At 43.5% G+C, this 21,843-nt stretch overlaps 1 protein-coding gene across 1 annotated transcript in view; it reads left to right on the forward strand.

The window, feature by feature from the left end:
- The window catches only part of MARCHF4 (membrane associated ring-CH-type finger 4), a 189,349-nt gene that overhangs the window by 62,718 nt on the left and 104,788 nt on the right, over positions 1 to 21,843 (forward strand). The gene's annotated exons all lie outside the window — the stretch shown is intronic.

Consider the following 21,843-nt stretch of genomic DNA (forward strand, 5'->3'; position numbering starts at 1 on the left):
TATAACTGAAGTGGAGTAAAGTTTTCATACTATAAGTTTCATATTGGGTGCAAAATCTGCTGCTTTTTACGTTAGTGCTTAGACATTTGGATTGGAAGATCAGGAACTCGTGAAAAAAGAAGAATAATTACTCTGAAAAAAACTGTAATTTGGAGAGCCAGCAGTGTGAACAATAGTTATGCCATTATTCCATTAACTGGTGGGCTTGTCAATCAAAGTGTTGGCTTGCTCTCAGTCATTGTTTCCCATCCCCTCCTCAAAGTCTTCCTTGTTCTAAAATTATTTAAGGATATTGTGAAATGAGTTAACAAACTCAGGGACAGGGCAAAAAAAAAATCAGCTTTCAAAATAAAAACATAACTTCCTGAAGCAATCAAGCTTCATTTTCCAAACAAATGTTTTCATTTCCTTTAGCATTGCTTCTTTTTTAAAACAACCATAAAGCATCCTTATCTACTTTGGCACTTCCTGATGCCATGTCAGAATATTGTCCATATGGAATTAAACAAATACTTGTCTATTATTCTGTAATTACACAAATGAAGAAGTCCGCCATGCATATCTCTGTCTTTTTAGAAGGCTTGAAAGAAGTGGCTTTTAAAAATGGGTATGAGGAGATGGCGATGGGTAGAGGAGGAATTCAGGAAGCAAAATGCTAATGGCAAATGCTAGGAAAGAAACAGCTTTCTCAGAGACTGACCAATGTTTGAAGAAAAGAGGCATGCCTTGTGCCTACCCCTCCCAAAATATACCTATGGTCATGCCTACAATAAGTGGTTTAACCTTACTTCCATAACAAGAGGTGACCAATTGTTACAGAAGTTTGTATATTTTTGAAATTGTGATTGGGCGATATTGACTTCATTTATGAAAGACTACTTTAAAACCAGCAAGTCAGTAATGTTTTTTAGTTGTGGATAAAATGAAGAAAATTCAATGCAAATAAGGAGGCAGATAATACAGGTTAATATGTAGTTATAAAACTGCATAGATGGACAGAGATAAAGCAGCCCTATGTTAGCAGATAATATATGGCATGCATAAAAAGAATGAAAATTTAGCTTACCTGTTTGACCTTGATATAGGAATTTGGTGGCCTTGGGCCACCTAGTATATTTCTTCAGATTAAATGGAGATGACACATTTAAAAAATGGACTATCCAACCTTTGAACTTTTAAAAAGTTCAAAAAGCTAGTCATGGCTCTTTTTGTGCATATTTGTGCATTATTAAGAACTGTATCAATAATGATCAAATGCCAAAGCCCTTTGCAAGACAGTTGTAACTTCAGGTTTAGACCTATACAGGGGTGGATTCCTCCTGGTTCAGACCGGTTCACGTGAATCGGTAGCAACCCGCTGGTGATGTCATGATGACATCATCAACCTAGTTCGCTCGGTTGCCAGACTGTGGGTGCCGCCATCTTTTTAAATTTTTTAAATTTATTTTTTCTTCTGAGCATGCGCAGAAGCTGAACAGGACCTGTTGTAAGATGAGTTTGCAAATCTGGAACAAGTCAGGTACTCAGTTCCTTGTTGCAAAAGTGTAGCAGTGGGCTGGATGTGTTTGTAGAAAGTTAGCACCCACCACCCACCCCGCTGCTAAAAGAATGAAATATTTTGAGAAATACTAAAATGGCAGGATAAAATATTTCCTCTAGAAGAAAAATAAAAATCCTAAGACATGACGCTCAAGTTCAAAGCCCTAGAGAAGGTATAAATACCCCTCACTCTCAGCTCTATGTGGACAGCTGCCCAGGACCTCTAACGAGAGGTGGTTCCTCCTAGTTCGGACTGGTTCACCTGAACTAGCAGCGACCTGCTGGTGACATCACTGACCCGTTTTTTTGGTTCCGGTTCACAGGCACTGCCATTCCCCCACTCCATTGTTGGCGGTGGGTGGGGTGTTGGAATTTTTTTCCATGTTTTTTTCTTCTATGCATGCAGATCTGGTTCTCACCTCCCATCCCCGGGTTTATACGGACCTTTTATTGCTTCTTCTGAAGCACAGCTGATCAGCTCCAAAGCTGATTTTCGTGCTAATTTCTTGTGAGCAACATAGAAGGGCTTGAATTCAACTACAGTGGTACCTTAAGATACGAACTTAATTGGTGCCGGGGGGAGGTTCGTAAGACGAAAGGTTCGTAAGACGAAACATTGTTTCCCATAGGAAACAATGTAAAGTCAATTAATCCGTGCAACCAAAAAAACCCCCGCAAAAAAACGGCTTTCCGCGACTGCTGGGAAGCGGCGCGGCTGTTTTAAAAGGTGACAGCCAGCCTGGGGGGCTTCCCAGCACAGGGTTCGGGAGTGCTGGGAAGCCCCCCAGGCCGGCTGTCACCTTTTAAAAGAGCCGCGCCGCTTCCCAGCTGTCTCCTGAAGCCGAACACGGAAGTTCGGCTTTGGTGTTTGACGTTCGGAGACAGCTGGGAACCCAGCGGTCTCCCGAATGCCGAAACCGGAAGGGGCAATGTGGGGGGGGGGAGAACGGGAGGCTCAGCATTCCGTCAGTCGCAGCGCTGGCTGTCAACTTTTCTTTTTAGCACTGGGGAGGCAAGTCAGCTCCTGCCCAGTTTTAAAAAGAAAAGTTGACAGCCAGCGCTGCGGCTGACGGAATGCTGAGCTTCCCGTTCTCTCTCCGCTCCCTCGCCCCTTCGCCCCCCTGTGTTCCTAGGAGAAGTGCTGGTGAGGAGCAGAAGGTCTGTCTTGCCTCAATCCCCAGCACTTCTCCTAGGAACACAGGGAGGCGAAGGGGCGAGGGGGGGGGAGAGAGAACGGGAGGCTCAGGAAGGGAGCTCGGGAAGGAGCCCACAGTCAGTCGGCTGCGGGCGGGAGGAAGGCGATTGTTCCGCTGCCGCCAGCATGGCCTGGCTAGCAGCGGAAGATGTAACGGAGCCCACGGGGGATTCGCCTTCCTCCCACCCGCAGCCGACTGATCGTGGGCTCCTTCGCAACCTCGGAGAGCTTCCAGGGCATGAAAGCTCACAAAAACCAGGAAGCTCTCTGAGGTTGCGAAGGAGCCCACGATCAGTCGGCTGCGGGCGGGAGGAAAGCGAATGCCACGGGGCTGGGCTCGGCTCCCCCCCTTACCAGCCCCGCCGCGGAAGGCTCCATTCTGTTCCCTGAATGGAGACCGCAGGCCGCTCAATCGGGCCGGCAGGGAACAGAATGGAGCCTTCCGCGGCGGGGCTGGTAAGGGGGGGAGCCGAGGGGGGAGCCGAGCCCAGCCCCGTGGCATTCGCTTTCCTCCCGCCCGCAGTTGACTGATCGTGGGCTCCTTCGCAACCTCAGAGAGCTTCCTGGTTTTTGTGAGCTTTCATGCCCTGGAAGCTCTCCGAGGTTGCGAAGGAGCCCACGATCAGTCTCGGCTGCGAAGGAGCCCACGATCAGTCTCGGCTGCGGGCGGGAGGAAAGCGAATGTCACGGGGCTGGGCTCGGCTCCCCCCCTTACCAGCCCCGCCGCGGAAGGCTCCATTCTGTTCCCTGCCGGCCTGATTGAGCGGCCGGCGGCCTCCATTCAGGGAACAGAATGGAGCCTTCCGCGGCGGGGCTGGTAAGGGGGGGAGCCGAGCCCAGCCCCGTGGCATTCGCTTTCCTCCCGCCAGCCCCTCAAGTTGGATGCACCCTCGCTGGCCCGCTCGGCCGCGCCTCCTCGCCCACCGCCCGCCCAGGATGCAGACCTGCTGCCTCGCCCCACGCCCGCCGATCCTGCGCCTCCTGCTTCCCCCCCCAGCCAAAAATACAAAGGCTGTCAGCCACCGCCCGCGGAGCAATGGGAAGCTGAAGCCGCCGGCGGTTTCAGACTCCCTTTGCTCCAGGCTGCTCTGCCCTGCCTGTCAGACCGTCTTTGTGTTTTTCACTGGGGGGGGAGAGCAGGAGGACCTTCCTGACTCCCTCCCCCAGCGCCGGACCTCCTGCCCTCTCTCCCAGACAAAACCCCAAAGTGGCCTCCCGAACCCGGAAAGAAGCCCCGCCGCCGGCTGTCACCTTTTAAAACAGCCGGGCGGCTTTCCAGCAGCCTCCGAACGCTGAACCCGGAAGTTCGGGTTTGGCGTTCGTAACATGAAAAAAGTTCGTAGGAAGAGGCAAATTTTTTCGGAACCCCGGGTTCGTATCACGAGTTGTTCGTAAGACGAGGGGTTCGTATCTTGAGGTACCACTGTACTTAACTGCCACTAATTTGCACAAATGGATGCTTGTGCACGCACACACATGCAAACGTGCACTCCCGTCACAAAGCGAACTGATGGAGTAGGTAAGTAGAACCCACCCCTGCGTCAAACCCATGTGCAGTGAAGGGCTACCAAATTTTTTACTACCACACTGTGGGCGTGGCTTATGCAGGACGCCCTGCATTTTCTTTCAACATCTTTCAGTGCAAATTGGGTGCTCTGGGGTGGAGCTCCATTTTCGCTACCCCACAGCGTTCCCCGCCGCTGCCCCCCATCCAGGCAGTAGTCCACCCCTGCCCATGTTGTTCTGCTTTCTCATTTAACCATCTTTCCACTCATCCCATGTTTCCAATGTCTTTCTCCTGGCTTGGAACTGAACCAGATGGAATATTACTTCCAACAAGTTATTTCAGAGAACAGTGGAGAAAAGATCCTCAACTCTTGCAAAAGATCAATAAAATGGAACAAAGATGTTCAATGACACCCCCGTGATGCAATATGACTTGCTCAAAACAAGGAGGCATGACTCAGAAAAATCGGTCTGCTTGAGTCAAGGCTATAAAAGAAGATGTTGGCAATCAGACTTTTATTGGCAAACAACTTTCTAACCTTGGAACTGAGTTTCCGACTGTGTGCAGTTTCTGATTCTTTGAGTGGTAGAAGACTATACTTAGCTCTGATTCCTGGATCTTGGATTTCTCTGTCTGGAACTTCATCTTCTGAAGCAAGCTTATTTGTTTCTCGTATTACTGCACTGGGGTGAAATTTATAGCTGCCATAAAGACTTCTGATCTCTTCCACTGATGCAAGACAATATTGTCCTCTGTTTTTAGGCTTTGTCTTTGGAGTACATTGCATAGATCAGGTGTAACTGGTTTGGGGCTTGTATTATTTGGTATAAATCCAAAAGTTTGTAATGCCTGGTTGGGATGCTAGTCTAGAGGAAACAGCTATTATAGGAGATTAATTAGCACATAACACATACATCATATAGTGAAGTTACAAGAAAGCTGTTTTAATTTTCAAGGACAACATTCCCTGCATATGGGTTCCCCAAATCTTGAAAATTAAATCGCCTGGATGGCTCCTGGAATTAAAGAAAAAAGAAAACTTGCCCAAAGCCAAAACTAAGCAGAAAGGGACAGAATCACTGATTTGGCCGGTAAGCACATTGCAGAAATTATCTACTTGCTAATGCAATACAATACTGTATATTTAAAAACTGTCCTGAAAGCAGAATGGTAGATGGGATTATTTAGTGAACTGACTGTGCTAAAAGGATTTGACTGAGTCTTCATGGTCATATTTTAAAATTATATTATCAAATGATCAAGCTGCTGTAATCAAAAACAGGAGAAAAAGGTGTGCTTGAAAACATTTTTCAAAACCAGGATTGGCTGGTTCTTTTAAATCTTTGATAGAACTTTCTCATCAAAATACTGCATTATAAATACAATTAAATATTTTAAATCTTAATAATTATTATTTCACATAATGTATCATGTCTCTATTTTGAGATCTTAAACTTATTGAACCAGGAAAAATCTGCTCTATTAATTTACTTAAATTCTTTCTTTCTCACCAAGGACTTCCAGTTCCCTATCTACTTGCTTGGACTGTCTCATGGAAATATATTGTAGACTTAAATATTACATTAGTCGCATAGAATTATGTTTTATAAGTGCTTGGATGTATAACCAAGTTTGATTTAATTCAAGTGGTAGGACATGAGCAACAAGAGACCTGGTGGAACTTTACTCAGGAGGGAAGCGAGCAGGGATGAAATGCAACCAGCTCTATCCAGCTGGTAGCACCAGTGGCAGGTGATTCAGCAAGCCAGTAACGCTGGTGTGAGGGCTGCAACCCCCCTAAAAAAAACCCCAGGATATCACCACTTCCTGTTTTTGACCCTCTGCGCATGCGCAGAATGTTTTGCGCATGTGCAGTCAACTGCACACATGCATTAGCGAGCCAGTAGGAAAGGTAAGTGCATTTTACCCCTGGAAGTGAGGCCTATTAGATTTGTCCATGCCTCCTTATTTGGGAGACTAAACCACTGTGTTACTCACAAGGGACCTGTTTCAAAAAAAGCAGTTCCAGGACAGTCAAGATTGTTTGCTTGTTTAGAGGCTTGCTAGAAGGATGAAAAAAAGAAGATGGAGAGGTTACAGGTAGTGATAACAATCTTATGGATTCCTTCCATAAATCTTTTAAGCTTAAAGAGGGGAAAAGATTAGAAAATTCTTGATTACTTCCTGCATTACCTTTTGGTCATGGCTCAACAAGGACCAGAATTATAATTGAAAAATGCCAGTAAAATTACATTTCTTTGATTTATTTGTCCATCATTGAAAGTACGTAGGCAAAGGTTGATAAGATATTATTCCGGGTATTTCAAGATTGGTATATTTGGTTAGATTTGGTGTGTTGTGTAATAGGGCTGTCATGGATTTTTTGGCTACTTCAGGGTCTCTGGTACTGTAATACCAAATGAGGCCACGATTTTATCTTCATCTGTTTTTCACTGGAGTATTTGCTTCTCTTTGGGAGATGTCCAAGCTTTTTAGTCAATTCTTTGATGATGATGTTGTAGGTTGGGGTCTCTGGTAATGATATGGACAGAGAGGTATGTCTGGCTTGTGCATTTTGAGGGCTTCATAGAAGTATGGGAGGATGGGTCTACTACTTTTCTTCTGTCACTGGTCTTGGGTGATTTCACCTTTCTTGGTGAGATCGCTGAGAGCTCTCTTAATTCAGTTGCCTAGTTTTTTGTAATGGATTTGCATTTACAGTACAGTACCCCAATCAAGGAACTTCCAAACAAGCTAACAGTAAACAACAGCCCAATCAAGGAACTATGAAGCCCACACCCATCAATACCGACAGGACAAACTACTAGAATATAAAATGGGAACAAACTTCATTCCCTATCAGTACTGATGATGTTACCAAATTTGGTAATGAAACATCTGAAAGAAAACAACCAAGCTTGGAGAGCACCAAGGATCCCCACTTAACTAGAAGGTTTGATGGGACATCACCAAGGATGCCCACTTAACCAAAAGGTTTCATGGGACATCCTTGTTGTACCTTCTTGAAAAATTAGAAATTTCTGATGAAAAAAACTCTACGTACCTTTTGCCCATTCCCTTACAAAAATTGTAAATAGCCATTCTTCCAAGGAAAGGTTTGTGTTTGGTGCTTGTTGCCTATGTACTTAAAGATTGCATAAAGAAGTGGGATGTGCCAGAAAGGGAAAATTAAGCCCTATGGAGCAATGACAAGGACAGTCTTCCTCCCAGTTCTACTTTATATGAGGAAATAACCCACAGCATTTTTTACAATATACAGTACTTACATGTTCCTTCTCCAAGAATAGGTTGCTTAAATCTATCTAAATAAACAATTTTGTTGGACAAAATTGAGTGAATTTAAATAGCCCTTTGTACCTTGAATTGGTAATGAGATACAGAAATCAACTGGTGATTCAAAGTCTAGTAAGAAGTTGATGATTGCCTTAAAAACAGCTATAATGGACATTTTAAAATTGGCAACCATGGTGCTGAATATTATTTATTTATTTATTATTTATTTATTCAATTTTTATGCCGCCCTTCTCCTTAGACTCAGGGCGGCTTACAACATGTTAGCAATAGCACTTTTTAACAGAGCTAGGCTATTGCCCCCACAATCCGGGTCCTCATTTTACCCACCTCGGAAGGATGGAAGGCTGAGTCAACCTTGAGCCAGTGATGAGATTTGAACCGCTGATCTTCAGCTCTACAGTCAGCTTCAGTGGCCTGCAGTACAGCACTCTACCTGCTGCGCCACCCCAGCTCTCCACCTCTAATGTTTCTGACATAGCCTATCCAGAAAAAGTTTAAGTTTCCTTAAGGAAGATAACCACCAGTAAAATTTAAAGACAAATGCAGGAATTTGTTTCTTGGCTACAGCTTCAATTCTTTTCAGTCTATACTACAGTAAGCCTTTAACCTGCTTTATGTAGATATTCCCCAGGTAGATGCATCTTTGCTTCCCAAGCACGTGCTGCATAATCTATGTATTGTTTCCAAACAACAGTAGTCAAACAATTTAACAAGCTATCTTTGTTCTCAGCAGGATTTGTCTTTTCAGTAGATTTTTTTTCTCTTCTCCAGGGAGTAAATTATCCATTTTATTCTATTTTTCATTAGGATAGCTGCTATTTAAATTATGCCTGTGTCAGTAGAAACAAATTGGACTCTCAGCAGCTGAAACAGATATTTTAGAGGAATTTATAGATACAGATTAGATATAGACATAGGCATAACTATAGGTACAGATCTTGACATAGGTGTGTTTGTGTGTGTCTGTATCAGAAGTGGGTTCTTCCCAGTTCAGGCGGTTCACTCAAACCAGTATCACCCCACTGGTGATGTCACAATGACATCACGGAACTGGATCGATTGGTGTCGATCTGTGGAGGCTGCTATCTTTTTTGATTTTTTTTAAAAAAACATTTTTTGGGGGGAAATCTTTTTCTGATTTTTTTTCCTTCTGCACATGTGCAGAAGCTGAGTTTCTGGCACTTCACATGCATGGCCATCTTTTGTTTGGATTTTTAATTTTTTTTTCTGATTGTCTTCTACCACGCATATGCACATAAAACACAGCTGCATGGGAAGAAGCGACCTGGCAGCGAAGTAAGTCAGAGCCCACCCCTGGTGTGCACGCACATACACATACTCACTGCTCCATGGAGTAAACACACTAGATTACTGTCAAATTTATTTGTGTAAAACATTATCAATGGAGTTGGTATGTCAGAGTACTAGACAATGAATATTTGCCCCTAAAACTGAGTAATACTCAACAAAAAGAAGTGGGATCATCAAAATGTGGTTGTTCCAGCTACTCATACTTAGTTATAGGCAAAACAGCATGAAAAATAAAAGTGAATATATAATAGTTCTGAGGAAAACATGGGTTTAGAATCAAAAATTTTAAAGGTTTCCCTGTCTAGTCAAGTCCAAACTCTAGGGTGAAGATGGTGAACCTATAGCACAGGTGCCACAGGTGGCACACAGAGCCATATCTGCTGGCACATGGGCCATTGCCTTAGCTCAGCTACAATGTCCATGTGCGTGCTGGCCAGCTGATTTTGGCTTGCACAGAAGCTCTGGGAGGAGTTTTTTTTGCTTCCAGAGAGCCTCCAGGAGAATGGGGGAGGGCATTTTTACCCTCCCCCTGTTCCAAGGAGGCCTTTTGAGCCTGGGGAAGGCAAAACACGAGCCTACTGGGTCCACCATAATTTGGGAAACAGGCCATTTCCAGCCTCCAGAGGACCTCCGGAGGGGGGGAAGCTGTTTTTGCTCTCTCCAGGGATTGAAATATGGGTGTGGGCACTCACGGATGCATGATAATGCACGCCCACACTCTTTTGGCACCCAAGGGAAAAAAGGTTTACCACCACTGCTCTTGGGCATCACCCTCATCTCATTTCTTAGCCAAGGGAGCCAGCATTGTGCAAAGACATTTTCCATTGTTAGTTGGCCAGCATGGCTATATGCCAAAAATATACAGAATGCTGTATTTTCCCACTGAAGTGGTACCAGAGTGGGTTCCTTCCAGTTCTAACAGGTTCTTTAGAACTGTTAGTAAGCTGGCAATGACGTCACAGAGCCAATTCTGTCGGTGCTGGTCCTTGGGTGCTACCATCTTGATTTTTGCTTCTGCGCATGCTCAGAAGCTTTTTTAATTGTTGGGGGGGGGCATCCAGTGGGGCCCTGAGTAAGCTGGGAGCAAAACAATCCAGAACCCATCCCTGAGTGATATCTATTAATATATTCGCATTTGCATGATTTCAAACTGCTAGGCAGGCAGGAGCTGGGGCAAGGAAGGGCAGCTCACCCCATTGTGCAATGGTCAGTTCTCGAATCCAGGCTGTCAGCTTTCCAGCTGATAAACTCAAGTGTCTTTAACTGCTGAACCATGGTGCCCTCACAAAGGATGTGTAAATCAAGGGAATTGGTGACATGCTTTGGAAGATAGGATGAAGTTTATGGACCAGCTTGAGATCAAACAGAATAAAAAAATATTGGAGACCATAGTGACAATAGCAGGATTTAATAATGTTTTGGGTGTACTCACAAATTGTCAACTTATATGGTCTTGAGAAATTGCCTATCACGATATATATTGCCACTTTCACAACCTCCATTTATAGGAATCTGAATTCGTGATGATGTTCCTTGAAATCTCTATAACCTCCTAGTTGTAAAAGCTGTAATATCCTTTTGTCATTTTTGGGTGGTAGTTTTCTGATCAAAACATCCTGCAGTAATTCCTGGCCATGTTTATTTTCTAAGAATACCAGTGGATTTATGTATATAAATGGTGGTGATGATGATGATGATGAGGAAGAGGATGAAGTCCAGTTTTTCAGTTAATTCTGTGGGGTACAAATGTTGGTAGATACTAAGGAATACATGGACACCAGATTATCCTGGGGTGTAAGTAGGAATATTTTCAAAGAACAGATCTTCAAACAATGTGTTTGTGCTGGATACTCAAGCATAAACAATTATGTCTTGTGATGTTAGAGCAAAAATAAATACCATAGTTTTTGGAGTATAAGACGCTCCAGAGTATAAGACACGCAATTAGTTTTTGAGGAGGAGGAAAACAAGAAAAATTCTGCCTCAGTCTACTAACAGTCATTGCTATTCATCGGACTAGCAACAGCTGTCCAAAAACACGAATTATGGAGACCAAAAATGAGACACGAGGAAGTCAAAAATATGATGCGCGGAGGCTGAAAATGCAACGCGCGTAGACAGCAATCAGCAGGGATGTGATGTACAATCTAAAATGGTGTGTGCAGAGGCTGAAAACATAATACACGGAGGCCAAAAATGCAACACATGGAGGAGGCAATCAATGGTGATGTGCTGTGGCAATCTCCGCAGCCTAAAATGGGTCTAAAATGGAGGGTATGGAGTCCAAAAACATGACGCGCGGATGCCAAAAATGGCCATAGGGTGGGGGGCTGGCAGGTGAAAGTGACTTTTGGCAACAATCACTGTATAAGACGCACAGACATTTCCACCTACATTTTTTTTTGGGGGGGGGTGCATCTTATACTCCAAAAAATACACTAGTCACTTATTTAAATAATGATATCATGTAAGGTGATATCAGCAGTACAGTAGCAGTACACTGAACAGATGCAAGGAGATAGACATGAGATATTAAAACCCCAAGAAACGAGGAAACTGCATGGAAGTATATGCAGAATTGGACATAAAAGATTTGGAGATTATTTTAAAGTGTTTACAAGTTCTATCAAAGAGACAGCTACAAAATCCAGAATTGCAATCAGGAGAATCAATTAGAACATAACTTTGGGAGGCATCTATAGTTGGATTTGATCAAATCACCCTTGTAAAACAGAAGGGGAGTCACAGCATTTAAAAGTGATCAAGTAAGAGGGAGGATTCACCTAAACCATGATATATAAGCTAATTCTATAATATATTGTTTTGCATTTATGAGGTTTTATTTGTCTTTAAAAATTACTCTGACAATAATAACAAGAGTTTGAAGGGACCTTGGAGGTCTTCTAGTCCAACCCCCTGCTTAGGTAGGAAACCTCTAATCCTATTTAGAATGTATTAGATGTGTTACACATTGTTGTAGCCTTTGTTATTTCAGACGTCCTTCAACCTTTGGACATTCAGAAATGATTTCTTTGGAAGCACGACAATCGTCCCTCCCTTCCTTCCTTCTGTAGAAAGTTAGCACACACCCTACTCCTAGAAGAATGAAATAGCACCCACCCTCCTCAATAACCCACAGCAGATTTCAGCACTTAAGAGATAAACAGATGACTAGGTCTATTCGTAAGCAAATACCCCAACCTAACATCCAACAAAGGTAGAATTAGACCTCAGCCATAATAGCAATTGTCCAAAGCCCCTTCATTGCATCACCCAGCAAGATTCAAACAAGCCTGAGACACAAGCCAACCTACAGAGTTGGCCTTCTCCGGGTCCCGTCGACTAAACAATGTCGTTTGGCGGGCCCCAGGGGAAGAGCCTTCTCTGTGGCGGCCCCGGCCTTCTGGATCCAACTCCCCCCAGAGATTAGAACTGCCCCCACCCTCCCTGTCTTTCGTAAACTACTCAAGACTCATTTATACCGCCAGGCATGGGGGAGTTGAAATAGCTCTTCCCCCTAGGCCATTACAAGTCATGCATGGTATGTTTGTGTGTATGTTTGGTTTTATAATAGGGGTTTTTAGTTGTTTTTTATTATTGGATTGTACATGTTGTGTTTATTATTGTTGTTAGTCGCCCCGAGTCTGCGGAGAGGGGCGGCATACAAATCCAATAAATTATATAATTATAATTTATACAAAGTTACCCCTGCATGGCCCCATGGGAGTCTGACAACCAATCAAAATACATTTCTTTCACAGGAACATGAAGCAAGTTCAAAGCCCAAGAGAGGGTATGAATTTCTCTCTCTCACCATGTGCTTGATTGCCCAGGATCTTATGTGGTCCTCTCCACCATTAAACCATCTTTCCAAATGGCTTCCATATTTTCAGTGTCTATCTCCCAACATGGAACTGAACCCAGATGGACATTTCTTCCAATCCTCCCTCCCTCCCTTCCTTCCCATTAAAAGTTCTGGAGGAGATTGAAAGAAAGAAATGTGTCCTATGGAAAGTGTAGCAGTTTTGTACGTTCTCTTCTCTGTAAATTATTATTCCCTCCAACGATGAAAGTTCACTTTACAGGGATTAGAAAGGAAACAAGCAATCAAGTCTCAAGTTAAGGCAAGGATGGGAGCAGGAGGGGTCAACCTAACTCCTTTTTTGTGCCTGATCAAGAGAGCACTTAACTGCACATTACCAATTCATGAAGCAAGATTTTTCTTGAATCAATGGCAGGAGATTAAGAGTAGCAGGTGCTTAGAAATAAAGAGCTATTTGGGGGGTTCTGTTTAGCTTTTAGCTTATTGCAGTATTCCTCAAATGTTAAGCGTGCCACAGCCTAAGGATCTGCTCTCTATAATCTTGGCATATAGAGTGTTAAGGATCACCGAGAGTTGTGATCTGAACACACTTAAAATAGGTTTAGATGACAAACAGACAGGATTTGTTGGAGCCAGTAAAAATTGTATGAGAGCAAGCAACTTTGGAAAAGTGACAACACTACTCAAGACTCTTGGGTTCCACTCACCATGATACAAACAAGTCAGGAGTGGGTTTCACTCACCGTTGCTACTGTTGCAGGAATGGAAGCGCGCATGTCCGTGATGCTTCTGCACATGCTCCATGTTGTATATTATTTTGGATTTTATTGTATATTTTCATGATTGTTGTTAGCCGCCCCGAGTTTTTGGAGAGGGGCGGCATATAAATCCAATAAAACTAAACTAAACTAAACTGATGTTCTGCTGGGTGGGCGGAGTCTCCTGCCACCGCTGCTACTGGTTCGCCCCAAACCGGGCTGAACCGGCAGGAACCCACCACTGAAACAAGTCCCCACAACATTGTCTTCATCATATCACAAGCCCATTAGTATGTCAGGTTGAAATCTACCTTAACTGGATTGGTCTTAAAGCATCTAACAGCTACCCCAAGGTATTTAAATATATTATATTTTTTCCAGACATTATATGAGACAAAAGCATCATGACTCACATATGTGTGAGGTTAGAGAGCTGCTGATTGGTAATTTCAGCATTTTCCTTTCTGTTGGAGAATAGTCACCTTTGTCTGTTTTACTGAAAGAGTAGTAGATGCTTGGAACAAACTTCCAGCAGACGTGGTTGATAAATCCATAGTAACTGAATTTAAACATGCCTGGGATAATGTATCCATCCTAAGATAAAATACAAGAAATAGTATAAGAGCAGACTAGATGGACCATGAGGTCTTTTTCTGCTGTCAATCTTCTATGTTTCTATGTTTCCACACTTTTGTTGTCTTCCCCAAAGAGCTAGGCACAATGGTGCTGTCCTAGTGGCTTCTCAGAATTGGACAGTAATGTTCAGCCAGAAGTACTGTTAAGTGTTTTAACTCTGTGGCCCTTACCAGTTAAAGAGTCTTGGTGGTGCAGTGGTTAGAGTGCAATACTCAAGCTGCTTCTGCTGACTGCTGGCTGTAGTTCACCAGTTCAAATCTCACCAGGCTCAAGGTTGACTCAGCCTTTCATCCTTCCCAGGTGGGTAAAATGAGGACCCAGATTGTATGCTGACTCTGTAAATCACTTAGAGAGGGCTGCAAAGCACTGTGAAGCGGTATATAAGTCTAAGTGCTATTGCTATTGCTAAATACAAGGCTGAAAAATGATTTGGGAAGCAGTATCCATCTGATTCAGTTCCAAGCCGGGAGAAAGACACTGGAAACATGGAGGCTGATTGGAAAGATGGTTTAATGATGAAGCAGAACCACATGGGTTCTGGGCAGCTGACCACATGGAGTTGAGAATGGGTGAGTTTCATACCCTCTCTGAGTTTTGCACTTGAGCTTCCTGTTCCTGTTCAAGAATGTGTATTCTGTTGGCTGTTGGCTGACTCCAATGAGGCCAGGTACAAATCCTAGGTGTTTGTCTGAGCTAAGTTTGGTTGTAGTTTGCTGGATGTGTGTGTTCAACTGAGATGATGCAATGAAGGGTCTTGTGTTCTGAAAGGATGTTGGGCAATTCCTATTAGGGCTTAGGGCTAATCCTATCTTTGTGGTATCTTGGGTGAGGACATTTCCTTATAAATAGAGCTATCTCTTAAGTGCTGACACCTGCTGTGGGCTATTAAGAAAGGTGAGGGCTGCTTTCCAAGAACACGTTTCTCCATTTCTCATACAGGGAAATATACCGTACTTTTCAGAGTATAAGACGCACCAGAGTGTTAGGCGCACCTTAGTTTTGGGGGAGGAAAATAGGGAAAAGAATCTGCTTACCAGGTATTCAACTGGCTAGCGCCCTTAGCCAGCACATTATTTTATCCCTGGTTAGGACTTTAAAAAAACTTTATTCAGAGAGAGTAACAATGAAAGAGCTTGCAAGCCTATAATAGCGGGGAACATCATTAGAAACACTGGGAGCAAGTAAAGCAATGAAAAAGAACACTACAAAGACAGGGCTTGGAAAACATTCTTCGCAGAGAGTAACAATTAAAGAGCATGCAAGGGGGTAAAAGCTGGAGACATTGTAACACCTGGTTAGGGCTGGAAAGAAACATTTGGAGCAAGTTAGACCAATGGGGAAAAAACCTGTAAGACTTAGAGCTTGGAAAACTTTTTTCACAGAGAGTAACAATGAAATATCTTGCAAGCCAGTAAGAACTGAGAACATTGTTAGTATCTGGTTAGGGCTGGAAAGAAACATTCAGAGCAAGTAAAGCAATGAATAAAAAAAGTACAAAGACATGGTTTGGAAAACATTCTTCGCAGAGAGTAACAATGAAAGTGCTTGCAAACGGGTAAGAGCTGGGAACATTGTTACTACTTGGTTAGGGCTGGAAAGAAACTTATTTGGAGCAAGTTAGAGCAATGAAAAAAAAACTTGCAAAGACATAGGGCTTGGAAAACATTCTTTGCAGAGAAAAGCAATGAATGAGTCTGCTGGGAAGATTGTTAGCAGCTAGTTAGAGCTGGAAAAAAAACTACATTCAAAGTATAAGATGCACTCAAATTATTAGCCTTTTTTAGGGAGGGGAAAATATGTGTCTTATACTCTGGAAAATGTGGTAATATTCCGCCTTTTTAATATTTCTCAAAATATTTCATTCTTCTGGGAGTGTACGTGTGTGTGTGCGCGTGCGCACGCGTTTCTACACCTACCAAGCAAAAACAAAGAAAGTCCAGTTGCCTTTTGAAAAAGCATCTTTGAGGCGAAAAATATAGAAGCCTTCCATAGCCACTGCTATTAAGAGGTTGGAGTGAATTCCAGACATCCTTTTCCTACCTTTTCCATTTTATACGGCACTAATTATAAAACAATGAGGTGTACAGAAACAGTGGCACAGGGAAACCTGTGATGAGCTCTGCAGCGGGCTCGCCCAGTTTCTCCTGCAGCATCATGATCGGTGGAGGTTTTTCCTGCTGTCAGCTCTCTGCAGAAAAAAGAATAGCCTAACTGGAGGAACTGCCAGTCTCCGCTCCTGCAGAATCAGGGCAGCACCATTTGGTTGCAAGTGAGAACAGATACCATATAAAAAGCTGAATAGGGATCAGCAGTTGAGAGACAGTCAGTGTCTTGCTGGCATCATTTCCTGCCGACTCAAGGATGGCTGGCTAGCACTTTTGCTCAGCAGTGAGGGGAAGCCCTTTGCCCTGTCCTCCTTAATGCACTTTCTTTTTTTGCAGTGAGAAAAAGAAGCCCTGGTGGGAAATATATAAAGTAGAAGACAATAATATTTCTCTCTCCATCATCTGAATTCGGTAATAACTGGAGAATTAATGAAAGCAATGGCACAATAAATACCTTGTCTGGAAACTGTGCTTCTTTCAGAATCGGAATCAGTATAGAGCTGAAGACACCTTGTAGGTCTTCTAGTCTAACCCCCTGCTCAAGCAGGAAATCCTATATCATTTCAGACAAGTGACTGTCCAGTGTCTTCTCCGGAGATTAATCGCACCGACAACATCTGAAGGCAAGCTGTTCCACTGGTTAATTGTCCTCGCTGTTCAAGAATGATTGGTGCTAGAGAGTTATTTATATGGAGAGATAAGGTCAGAGGTGGGCTGCTGCCGGAACGCCTAATTGTGTGTAGCTCTGCGGCTCTGGAAAGCAAGTGTAGGATCGAGTGCAATATTTCTTTCTGCACCTCTGCAGGATGCAAAAATCTCGCACTTGGGGGCGCGTTTCAGCGAGGGTTTTTTGCTTCCCTGCATTTATTTATTCATTTATTCATTCATTCATTCATTCACTCACTCACTTACTTATTAGATTTGTATGCCGCGCCTATCCAGGGCAGCATGCATGTCCCTGTGCGAGATTTTGCTACCACGTGCAAGATGCATAATTGTGCTCGATCCCACACTCATGTTCCAGAGCTACAGAGCTTTGCGCAATTAGGTGTTCTGGCAGCAGCCCACCTCTGGATAAAGTTGAGGCAACCAGGTTGGAAGGGATGGAGCAGCTTTATAAGTGGCAGAAAATAATAACAAAATGAATCAGTCAATTTGGTGTTATTGTTTTAATAATACTATGCGATTTTTAAAGCAAACATCAGAACAATAATAACAGTAAATATTTTTAATGCCAAAAAAAAGGGGCGATGGGTGATGAAAAGAAGATATGAGAGCCTGAATTATTGAACTAATATACAGTAAGGATTGTAAAACAAAGGGGCGGGAATGCAGAAAAGTTATTTTGGGAGTACTCCAAGAGTTAGGAAATAGTTAGATGCTTATAAGAGCCTTTTTTAGAGTATTATAGATGTTTGACACAAAAATGTCAAAACATTTGGGCATTTTGAGCATAGCAGAAACTCACCCACCCACCCTATTTTAATTATGATTTCAGAAATACAGAATTTTTTTTTAAAATGAAAAGTTTATTTACCACTTTCCCGCTATGACAGTTGCAATGATATATAGGGCAGAAATTGTGTTAAGAAGTGAGATGCCAAGAGTCTTAATTGCACTGGAATACTCTGTTTATGTGTGAGAGGCTCTAAATTAAAGTTTCTATTCTGTTCCTTTCCCGGGTCGATGATGTTAAGGCATTGACAGTTGAAAGAGAGTCAATGAGTGGGTTAGGAATATATTGGAGTCTGATTCTTCAATCCAGGAAGGATCTCAATTCTATCCAGAGGCAAGATTCTAATTACAATCTGGTTTTGGTGTCAGAAAATAAACTGGTCCAAGTGCAAAGTACATTGTTGTTGTTTCTATCCCCAAACTATTCCGAATTATAGAAAAATCGAACAGTGTGGAATAGGAAGTCTTGTTTATACCCAAAAAGTACCAGTTCAAATTTAGCTTCTACCAAAATAAATGGACCAATAGTTTAATCTAGCTATGTTTTTTTAGTATAACACTGGATAATATTTCCTATGTTGTTGTGGTAAGAATTGAAAGAAAACCCAACACATGTTCTTTAAACATTTGGAAGCATTAAAAAAATACAAGTTTTTATGCAAAAACAAATTAGTCATTAATTTCTAATTGTTAAAATAATAGTCCACCTTTTTAAAAATGCAAAAAAGCCTTCCAATGTAATCTGTAAAGTTAAAGATCCTGAATGGATACAATATTAAATGTAAGAACACTATAATTGGCAGTTAAAAAGGGGATAAAATAGCATGCAATCAGCGAGAAACAGCAACTTTGCAAAACTAGTCAGTGAGAGTGAATTATTCTGAAGAGCAACATGTGATGAAGATCCTTATACCAATTATTTGGGAGAGGCTAACAGACAGGGCCGCTGATAGGGCGGTACTACTGGGAGTGGTGTACCGGGCCCGGCCATGAGGGGGGGCCAGTTTTGCCTGCCGTCGCACATGCGCAGTACCGGCCCTCTCTTGCCGGCTGTCTGCCTCACCAACGAAAAAGGCGGACCCTCTGGCCCTCGCGAGGAAGGACTCGAAGAAGCCCCGACGGAGCCTTTGGCAGCGCGGTCCTCCAGTCCCAGAGTAAAGCGTGCGGCGAAGGTAGGAGCCCCTTCGGGGTCGTTCCCAAATGGATTTTTTTACACAGAAGGCTGCTTAGGAAAGAAACAAAATTTAACACAAGCGCAAGTTGTAGGCTTCGCACGTGTGCGCCAGCGTCCCCCAAAAGGCCCCGCGCACCCTTTTCCAAGGGTGCGCATGAAGCCGCGGCTGCCCCGGCCCCCCCGCGCCTCTAGCCCCCTCGCGCCCCCCTGGCTACTCGCCGCTGCCCTCGCCCGCCCGCCCGCCCGCTCTGCGTGCGGACTGACGCGCGCTCTCTCCATCTCCCTGCTAGCCTGCCCGGAACATTCAAAGTAAGAGCAAAGGTTTTTCTTACTTTGAATTTTACGGGTTGGGCTGGCAGCAGGGGGGTGGAGAGAGCGCGCATCAGCCCATGCGCCCGACATTCCAGGCGCCGTCCCCTGACCCCGGTTTCCTGGATTCCTGGTGGCGGCGACCGAGCCCTGACCAGCGGGCTCCCGACCGAGCCCTGCCGCGGGAACGAAGCGAGTGGGGCGCTCCCCGCCCGGCTGCGGCTCTTGTAACTTGGCCCGGGATGGGTGTGACTCTACGGGCTGCCCTCGTAGGGGAAAGGGAGGGGAGGGGAAGAGAGGGCCAGGAGGACACAGAAGGGAAGGAAGGAAGGAAAAATAGGGAGGGAAGGAAGGGAAAGACGGAGGGGAAGGAAGGGGAACAGGGAGGAGAAGGAAACAGGAAGAAGAGATAGGTTGGTTGGAATGAAGGAAGAAGGGAAAGAAGGAGAAAGGGGAAGAGAAGGAAGGAAAGGAAAAGAGGGAGGGGGGAAAGGAAGGAAGGAGATATAGGTTGATTGTAATTGAAAATTACAATTGAAAGTACAGTAATACCTCATCTTACGAACTTAATTGGTTCCAGGACGAGGTTCGTAAGGTGAAAAGTTCATAAGATGAAACAATGTTTCCCATAGGAATCAATGGAAAAGCCAATAATGCGTGCAAGCCGATTAGGAAAATCCAAAACATTAAGGCTTTAAAAAAAAAAGCTTCCGGCAGACGAAGCTGAGGCGAATGGAGTGGGGGGAGGGAAACCCATGGAGATCCAGAGGGGAGAATGGGGCAGGAAACAGTGGAGAAAAACGGAGGAAACCCATGGAGATCCAGAGGGGAGAATGGGGCAGGAAAGAGTGGAGAAAAACGGAGGAAACCCATGGAGATCCAGAGGGGAGAATGGGGCTGGAAAGAGTGGAGAAAAACGGAGGAAACCCATGGAGATCCAGAGGGGAGAATGGGGCAGGACAGAGTGGAGAAAAATGGAGGAAACCCATGGAGATCCAGAGGGGAGAATGGGGCAGGACAGGGTGGGAAAAAACGGGAGGAACTCAAGTCTGGAGGTGGGGCATCCCAGCGGCCGGCGGCAGGTTCGTAAGGTGAAAAAAGTTCGTAAGAAGAGGCAAAAAAATTCCGAACCCTGGGTTCGTATCTTGAAAAGTTCGTATGACGAGGGGTTCGTATCATGAGGTACCACTGTAATTGAAAATTACTTTCGCCAGCCTCCGGAGAACGAGAGAGAGTGAGAGCGACGACAGAACAAGATACAGAGAAAGTGAGTGAGAGAGAGAGAGAAAGAGTATGAGAGAGAAAGCAAGAGAGAGAGAGAGAGAAAGAAAACAGAGGGAAAGTGAGAAAAAGAGAGAGAGAGAAAGAGGGAGAGAGATAGAGAAAGAGAGAGAAAGAAAAGAGAGAGAGATCAGAGAGGAAAGAATAGTGAGAGAGAGGAAGAAAGCAAGATAGAGAAAGAGAGAGAGAAAGAAAGTAAGAGATTAGAGAGGAAGGAAGAGAGTGAGAGAGGAAGAAAGCAAGAAAGAGAAAGAGAGAAAGAGAAAGAAAGAAAGAAAGAGAGAGAGAGAAATGAGAGAGGAAGGAAGAGAGTGAGAGAGAGGAAGAAAGCAAGATAGAGAAAGAAAGAAAGAGATGAGAGAGGAAGGAAGAGAGTAAGAGAGAGGAAGGAAGGAAGATAGAGAAAGAAAGAAAGAAAGAAAGAAAGAGATGAGAGAGGAAGGAAGAGAGTGAGAGAAAGAGAAAGAAAGAAAGAGAGAGAAAGAGAAAGAAAGAAAGAGATGAGAGAGGAAGGAAGAGAGTGAAAGAGAGGAAGAAAGAGAGAGAGAGAAGAGTGGAAGGAAGAGAGAGAGAAATGATTAAAAAAGGGGAGAAAAAAGAGAAATGAGAAAATGATTGAGGCAGAGAATGACAGAAAAGAGAGAGAAACAGAGAGAGAAGTGATTCTTGATTTAAAGCCTATGGTAAAAGCACATAAATAATAACAGAGAAAAAAACCCAGCCCTCACCTGTTTTTATTAATAGTTTTGCTGGTTGTTTTAGTTTTAATAGTAATGGATTTTGGTTTTTTTAAATTATTATTGACAAAATTGAACAGGTCCAAAGACGGGCTACAAGAATGGTGGAAGGTCTTAAGCATAAAACGTATCAGGAAAGACTTCATGAACTCAATCTGTATAGTCTGGAGGACAGAAGGAAAAGTGGGGACATGATCGAAACATTTAAATATGTTAAAGGGTTAAATAAGGTCCAGGAGAGAAGTGTTTTTAATAGGAAAGTGAACACAAGGACAAGGGGACACAATCTGAAGTTAGTTGGGGGAAAGATCAAAAGCAACCTGAGAAAACATTATTTCACTGAAAGAGTAGTAGATGCTTGGAACAAACTTCCAGCAGACGTGGTTGGTAAATCCACAGTAACTGAATTTAAACATGCCTGGGATAAACATATATCCATCCTAAGATAAAATACAGGAAATAGTATAAGGGCAGACTAGATGGACCATGAGGTCTTTTTCTGCCATCAGTCTTCTATGTTTCTATGTTTCTATTAATTTCTTTTAATAAAAAAGAAGGGATTTATTTATTTATTTATTTATTTATTTTTTATTTCTATGCCGCCCAGTCCCAAGTTTTTCCTTATTTCCAGATTGCATTTCTTCTTGGTGAGGTTACGCCCATTGCTTCTTGTGGCCCATTGCTTCTTGTGGCATGGA

The sequence above is a fragment of the Erythrolamprus reginae genome, chromosome 1, assembly GCF_031021105.1.
Source record: "Erythrolamprus reginae isolate rEryReg1 chromosome 1, rEryReg1.hap1, whole genome shotgun sequence".
NCBI lineage: Eukaryota > Metazoa > Chordata > Lepidosauria > Squamata > Dipsadidae > Erythrolamprus > Erythrolamprus reginae.